The 8312-nt window shown below is 46.3% G+C and overlaps 1 long non-coding RNA gene across 1 annotated transcript; it reads left to right on the forward strand.

Annotated features, from left to right (window-relative positions):
* The first annotated feature begins 5888 nt into the window (after window positions 1-5888).
* LOC114207979 (uncharacterized) lies at window positions 5889-8069 on the forward strand. Its single transcript, XR_003608956.2, has 3 exons — window positions 5889-6022; window positions 6626-6792; window positions 7210-8069. It is a non-coding gene; the product is annotated as an uncharacterized LOC114207979 (long non-coding RNA).
* Window positions 8070-8312: the final 243 nt, after the last annotated feature.

Below are 8312 nucleotides of genomic sequence, written 5' to 3' on the forward strand. Positions count from 1 at the left end.
TATTTCTCCAGAAAGCATTTCTCTAACATTTTCCATGCTTTTTTCAAGCCCAGCTAGTATCTTTAAAATCGTCATTCTGAACTCTAGTTCCAACATCTTAGTAATGTCCATATTGATTAGGTCCCTGGCAGTCAGTACTGTCTCTTGTTCTTTTTTTTGAGGTGATTTTTTTCTGTCTTGTCATTTTGTCCAGAGGAGAATAAATGAATGAGAGAACAAAATGCTAACAGGGTAACAATGACCCCAGAAAAATATATATTAAACAAATCAGAAGAGACCTTCCAGAAAGTGGTCCCTTTTCTGTTCAGAGAGTTGCTGCTATTCTCTTCTTTGATCTCCTGTTGAGTTCGTAGGTGTTCAGAATGGTTTGATCCCTATCTAGCTGAATTCCTGGGACCAGACGAAATTATGTCTCCTACTCCTCCGCCATCTTGCTCCTCCCACACACTAGGGCTTCTAATAGCAGATCAGAAAGCCCCATATGGGTGAGACTTGAAGAAGAGGGTGTGAAGATGGGAGAAGGGCCATAACATAAGCCTCAGTGAGAGGCACAGTCCTTTGCAAATATTATGCAGACAGCAGACTGTGAAGCCCAAGGCAGCCACAGCCTGTATAAGGTCCAGGAGCCAAGGGAGCGGGTAGACCTCTCGAACCAGTTGTATGTAGGCGCAAGCAGAGCAGAGGGGCAGGCTGACTGGGAACCAAGAGTTCCTGTACTAAGTGGGGAAAACAGGAAGGAGTGTCAGAGGGAGGACACTCCAGTTGTCAGTTATTGACTGATGATGGAGAAAGGGCAAGGACAAGTGGAAAGCAGCAGGGGTCTAGGCCCATGTGAGGTCCTTGCTGAAGGTCTGTGCTCCTGCGAGCCTGGCCTCTTAAGGGCCACTACTTGGAGCCTGGCAAATGACAGAAAGAACATTCCAGCCAGAAGGAAGAGCATAAGCAAAGCATATTAAAACATGGAACAGTTCTTGGTTTGTTAACAGAAGCAGAAATGTTGGATGTGGTGGGGTGTTTTAAGAGTGAGAGGCAAGACCAGAGTTTCATGAGAGTTATTTTCTTAACACCCCACCTGTGGTCATTGTCATCAATGTCGTGGGAGGGTTGGTGAGCGTTCAGGGCTGGTGACCAAGACTCGTGTTTGTCAAATTATTGATGACTCCTTCCCACTCTTTGTGGCCCCAGCACTACCTTTTGGCCCTGGCCATACAAACACGGCCAGCTCTCCAACCTGGGGCTGGCTCCATACTTCGCAGGGCCCTGCACAAAATGAAAATGCAGGCCCCCTTGTTCAAAACCCAGGGGACAAAAAGTGCTATTAAAGGTCACTACAATATAAAATTTTTCTTTTCTTCCATTATCCCTCTTTTGACTCTATTTGGTATTTAACTTCATCCTAAGAAAATGTTAAAATGTTAACTTTTAGTATGGATTTTCCCTTCTTTTTATATTGTATAAGGTCAGTTTTAAGTGAAACTGTAAGAGCACTGAGTTCATATGCAGAATCACTGAAAGAACACCATTTGCATCTCCTCGCTCTTCATGCATATGTATTTCATTACTGCCAGAACAGTAGGAACACTGCCCAAAATGAAGTTAACGATTTCATCTTACCTCTTGAGAACGTGCACTTTCTTTCGGTGCTCTGCCTTCAGCTCACCGAGAAACAAGAAGGGAAAAGGGACTTTGGGTTGTCCTGTCCTTTCATCTCCTTCTATGTCATCCTTTTCAGCGGTTGGTTACAACAGGGAAGCAGCAGGAGTAAGAAAGGATATGACGGGCCTCCTTGGTCATTTGCACTTCTTAGAACACCGCGGCTGTCGTTCCACACTGGAAGCAGGTTCTGGCTCAGTTACTCGGTCACATAGGCTACACGTTCACCTTCTACCCTTGGAACCCGCACATATGTCCTATGGGGATTCTGTGCTCGTGGGACCACCACAGGTGCCAAATGCGAATGGGTAGGTGCGGAGCAGAGGCAGATGCTCCTGTTGCACACAGCTAAGTTCACACGCATGCCCCATTGTCCATCGGCCTTTATATAAAAGCCACAAGTTGGAAGATAGGATTATTAAGAATTTCAAGAGGGTGCCACAGAGCATTGCACCAGGCACAGGCCCTCTGACAGCAGACCCCTGTGGGACTGGGGCAGGCTGTGTGCCCATGAGGCTCGCCCTGCTCCCAGGCACCATGCTGTGGCAGATACACAAAGCCAGCCTGGGACAACTACCTGAGTTGTGTTCTCCTCTCTTTCTCTCTCTCTGACAAATATATAAAATCTTAAAAAAAAAAAAGAAAATCATAAGGAAAAGAAAATACATTTATAGTACTGTGCTGGATATACCCAGACTGCTCCCTCCTTGCTCCTGGGCCTTCCCTCCTCTTTGAGCAGATCCTGGTTCTCAGTCTCTGGCTCTTTACCTTCATTTTTCAGTCTATGTTTCTGGCCATTCAGGTTTGGGGGCTCATTCTAACCCCTTTCTAGGAAACCAGCTCCCTGCCTGACTCCTGGTTCCTGATTTGAGCATTTCCTTCAGTGTCAGACAACCCCTCTTCCCATCTCTGCCCCACGGCTGGGCCAACCTCCCTCTCACCTCAGCACCACCACCTCCGGGTTGGGAGAATTGAGACATCAGTGTTCAGTATTCAGAACACACCCACACCCCCTCTTTGATTACCTTTCCATCCCTGTCACTTTTTTAAAACCTCACTTTTAAAGATTGTATTGCAAATCCAACAATTGTTTATGTCCTATTTCCTTGATGGCTTTGGGGCGATTGCTACTCTCAGCTACTCTTTTCCTCTCAAAATCCTCTCCTTTGGCTTCCATTGCACTGAACTATTCTTGTTCTCCCATTTAAGTGTATTTTTGTAACGTATCTTCTCTCTTTTGTTCCTAGCTGTAGGTTTCCCTCAAGACTCAGGTCTTAGCCATTAGTTCTTGCCCTGGCTGGCAGCCCCCAGCCCTGCAATTTTCCAATCTGACTCTCTCCCAAAGCCTCAACCTCAAACCCCTTTCCTTTTGTGGCTCTCAGTTCCCCAATCTGTGAGATGAGATGTTTGGACTGAATGGTGCCGTGTCGTACCCCCAACTTAAACAGCATTTTCTCTCACCAACCGACTCCCCCTCCCAATTACCCTAATTCCATTGAAACCTCCTCAAACAGAGAACACCAACCTTCATGTCAGTTCACTTTTGTTGTTCTCAGTATCCAAGAAAATGAAGGGGGGGGGTTTCTTTTACATTAGGATCTGGGACCACAACCTTTTATCTTGGGTCCTTGGTGAGGTTTTTTGCTCATTCAGCAATTCAGAGTAAAGAACACCCAACAGTGAGAGGGAATCTCACGTCAACCACCTACATCCCAGTATATGTCTCAATCCATTTTAACACATTTAATCAATAAGACTATGTCTATACGGTTGACCCTTGAGTAACAGGGGTTTGAACTGCATGGGTCAACTCACATGTGGATTTTTTCAGTATATACAGCACAGTACTATAAATGTATTTTTTTCCCTTATGATTTTCTTTTTTTTTTAAGATTTTATATATTTGTCAGAGGGAGAGAGAGGAGAACACAAACAGGGGGATCGGCAGGCAGAGGGAGAACAGGCTCCCCACTGAGCAAGGAGTCTGATGTGGGACTTGATCCCAGAACCTTGGGATCTTGACCTGAGCCAAAGGCAGTCGCCAAACCGACTGAGCCACCCAGATGTCCCTTGCTTATGATTTTCTTAAGAACATTTTCTTTTCTAATGATGTAATGTATAGTGACTAACATAATAAAATAAAATTTTTTAAAAAGCCAAAGTAGTAAAAAAAAAAAAGAACATTTTCTTTTCTCTAGCTTTATTGTAAAAATACAGTATAGAATACATATCACACACACAAAATATGTGTTAATTGGCTGTTTGTGTCTGAGGCTGATGTTTGGGTAAGTTTCTACTTCCTGACTACTTGCTGACAAGCTCAGGTGGCAGAGGCGGCAGAGGCGTGGGATTGGGCTGTGAGGTAGGGAACGTGAGCCTGGGGGGAAAGCATCGGTTCTACATGCCCATTGTCCTTTGTCTGGTTTCAAGTCCCTCCTCTGGCTGGGAGTTCCCCAAATGAGCAGCATCTCTTTCTCCTCCTTCCTCTCAGTCCCTCACCAACACCCAGGCAGCACATTAATAGGCCATGCATTGTTCAGGGAGAAAAGCCTGCACTATTTAACACGGTACATAATTAACAGGATCCCTGGGGTAACAGGAACCCTTCATATTTGTGACCCGTATGACTCTCTTCCAGAAGGCTGCGTGGCAGGGTGAAAAGATGGCAGGCCGCTGCTCAAGGCAGTGGTTCTAAGCCACACCCTCCCTGGATGGCTGCCCTCAAATCTGTTTCTGCTTAGTGATGTGCCAAGGCACAGTTTAGGAGAGAAGGTCCACTCAGGAAAGCGCATCCATGCCTCAGAGTTCTGTAGAAGGAACTTAACAAGGGGAAGTCAGTATTATAGATTGTAGGAGAGTTCAAAGAGCAAACAAGAGCATGTAGCAGCCCCAAGTGAGCAACTGTAAGAAGTTCCTTTCAAGCCTAGGCTGGAGACAGAGGGAGGCCATGATGGCAACTTCTCGCAAGAGCAGGACCACCCTATGGGAGCTGGAACTAAGGCAAGGGCCGCCCTTGGAGGCTGGGGTCACAAAAGAGATACAGAGTGTCCTTGAGGTGCTGCTCAGAACGGCAACCGGGGTGAAACACTTAGCCTTCCGGAACCTCCTGGCCTCCAATCTCCTGCCAGTGCCTCTCATTCATTCAGAATCCAGGGGATAAGGGAGCCTGGGAAATGTCATTTTCGGGGGTTGGCCCCTGTGGTACAGAGCAGATAGGGGGAAGGGCATTGAAAGACAAGTATCAGCGACTAGTATGGGGGAGTTGTGTGACCACCTCCATTATCTCCCCCAGCCCCCACAAGCCACCCCAATGAACAGTCTAATTTTTTAAAAAAATGCTTTTTGTGCAGTTTCATCATTAAAACAGTCTGCTAGCCCCTTCTTCCGGTCAAAGTGTCACCCTTAGCTCCTCCATAGAAGTTCTGGAGCTGGTGACTTCCCTGCCACCTCCAGCCTCACTCTACTGGCTTCGAGAGTCAGCAGGGTGATGATACCTCAGGACTCTGATCTCACCTCTGCCCCAGACCTCTTCTCACTCAGCCACTGCAGCCTGGCTCCAACAAATAACTTGGTTCAGAACTCAGTTGCCCTGCGGACCTGGGCTTGGCCAGTCAATTGCTTTTCATCTGCTTCTTGCAGGTCACAGGAGTGGGAGGTTTTCAATTATGAGCAGGCCAAGTGCGAGGTTGGACAGCCGCCGGGAAGTGGCAAGGGGTAGTCCCGGTCTTTCTAGGCTGAGGCACAGCCCAGTTGCGGTGATGAATGCGCTCAGCCTCCCTTGCTGGGCACCAACCTGTCAGTCCTTGATAAAGAGCTCACCAAACATTGTGCTAATATGAACAAGAATAAACGGGATAGGGTTTCAGCTCCATTTGCAACACGCTGCCTGGGATGCATCTGAACAGGCAAAGTGAGAAGGAGGACCCTGAAGGACAGCAGTGCCCTATGTGTCCTTCCTGCTGTCTCCACGGATTTTTCCAGCTCATCCACTCCGTTTCCTGAAAGTCATCAGCTCTGGTCATCTCAGCAAAAGGCACTCCTTGGGGAAGCAACGAATGACAAGGAGCAGTCTGGTGAACTGACTCTTCTCAAGCCCGAAGGAGACACCAGGGGGCGACACAGATGGACACAGACCGTGGTGGCCTTGAAAGCCATTTGGAGGAAGTTGGGTGTGTTTCTGAGAACAGAGGAGCCACCAGGTGCTTTGAAGGGTGGAAAGGGCGGGGGGAGTCACATGATAAATGTAGTTATTTCCAGAAGAGAAATCCAGTGGCCCCGTGTTCCTGGGTGGACCATAGGGGCTGGAGGTGGAGACTGCAGAGGAAGGCATTTTGGAAATCCAGCCACGTAGCGAGGGAGCGTGACCAAGGTAGGGACAACAGATGTGAGAAGAAAACAGTGGGAGACAGACGTTTAGGAACCATGGTAGTTTCAAAGATACCAAAGATACCAGAAAGATACCAGTTTTGAGGTCCATAACTATATGGACTAACAGAAATAGGAGAAAATCTGGTTCATTCTTCACATTGGGTGCTAGACCTGCTGGGTTTAGATTGGCAGTGATATCTAAGTAGACTCTCACACGAGGAGTTGGACCCTCAGGTAAGAGGACAGAACTAAAGAAAAAGATTTCCCAGTCTTAGAGGGGATGACTGACACTTTGAGCTTCTTAATGAAGGCATAATAAGGGGAAAAAATTAACCTGGTCTGGTCCTCAGTAAGAACAGGAGGTATCCCCCTGTTCTTTGGTTTCTAAGCTGATAAATTCAAGCTATAAGAAGTCTCTCAAGATCATTTTTTTGACCCTCTGATCTCTCCCCTTTTGCTATTCACCTTGAGAAATGAGCTATACCATTCCTTAGGATTAGCATGCTTGCTTAAGGGGGAGACCTTGGCAGAGTGAGATGCTCCTTTGGGGCCTCCCAGCATTAAAAAGGGGACTCTTCTTGATGCAGTCCTTCTATGTTACCAGGTAAATGTAGGCAGGGCAAAGCCAGCTTTCTGAGAAGATTCAAAGGAGAATGGATGACTGTGACTTGATCTCGTGTCATTCCCTCTTATGCAAGAAGGAGGCACTGTCCAGATGCCATCAGCCACCAGGCAACACCCTGCTTTTTCCCTTTCCCCGGCTGAAATGTTGTAAGTCACTGATCACATCTCTGAGTAATCAGAGATTTCAAGAACAAGAGGGAGAGGATTTTAATCTTATGGGAAAAGAAGAAACCAAACAGATTAAACGCCAAATCCCTCTAGAGGGAACAGCATGTTAAGGAGATCAAATAGCACTTGAGACTCCAGGAAACCCATGTGCTCAGTTCGCAGAAAGGATCTGCTCAAAAGAATTGGTTTGATATTTCTCTTCTGGGTAGTTTGTGGACTTATCGCTGAGTGGGTTGAGTTTGTAGGAATGGGCAGCCTTGCTAGGATTTTGTGTGAGAAAGGAAACCAGTGCTAAGCAATCTGGAGGCCCCCCTGCACGGCTTGGTTTCTCTCAGAGTTTTTCTTTTTCTTTTTTTTAAATTTTTTTATTAACATATGATGTCTTATTTGTTTCAGGGGTACAGGCCTGTGATTCAACAGTCTTACACAATTCACAGCACTCACCATAGCACACACCCTCCCCAATGTCCATCACCCAGCCCCCCATCCCTCCCACCCCCTTCCACTCCAGCAACCCTCAATTTGTTTCCTGAGATTAGGAGTCTCTTATGACTTGTCTCCCTCTCTGGTTTCAATTTGTTTCATTTTACCCTCCTTTCCCCTATGATCCTGTCTTGTTTCTCAAATTCCTCATATCAGTGAAATCATATGATACTTGTCTTTCTCTCAGAGTTTTTCTGAAACACTCTTCGCTTCCATTCCATTTTTCTGATGGGCAAACTCTTACTCATCATTCAGCATCCCTCCCTGGACCAGAGTGCTCCAGTTGAAATCAAGCTCCACTTGACTCCCCAGGCAGACTCCAAGCCCCCAGAAGGAACTGACTACATCCCGTTCTTCTTTGAATACCCTGGAGCCAGCACAATGCCTGGCACCTAGGGGGTTCTCAATAAACACCTAGTGACTGAGTAAACTAGGAAGCTAAGAACCTCAACTCTGGAATCAAGCTGTCTGGATTTGAATCCTGATCCTACTATGCATCGACTGTGTGACCTTGGGAAGTTTCATAACCTCTCTGTGCCTCAATTTCTTCATCTGTAAGCTGGGTTAGTAATAGCACTTATCTCCCAGGGTGGATGAGAGGGCGAAATGAATTCATGTATGTATAATGTCGGAGAATGCTGACTGGCCGGGAGACTGTGCTCAATAAAAATTAGCTATTCTTACTTTTAGCACTTGCACTGACACCTTCAGATGGATTGTTAGCTGTCTTTTTTCAAAGAGATGCACATTAAACATAATAGGTTTGTTAATAATTTCTCTCTATCACCGTGGTTTGTGAGGAATTTGCCATTCGACGAATTAATGATCACACAAACAAATTATAATTCTGGATTTCCTGCAGTAATTTGGCCCAGGCAGAAGATGAACTCTGGAGAGCCAAATTGGCTCATTTATCTCTGCTCTAGGAAGGCCCCGCATTAAAGGGAATTGTTCACCAAGAAACGCCATCAACAAGGGAATTTATTTTCGAGCAGCAGTGATTGGGTTGTTTTTCA

The sequence above is a fragment of the Eumetopias jubatus genome, unplaced genomic scaffold (genome assembly GCF_037043125.1).
Source record: "Eumetopias jubatus isolate StellerSeaLion01/CBP00866 unplaced genomic scaffold, mEumJub1_p1.0 scaffold_4, whole genome shotgun sequence".
Lineage (NCBI taxonomy): Eukaryota > Metazoa > Chordata > Mammalia > Carnivora > Otariidae > Eumetopias > Eumetopias jubatus.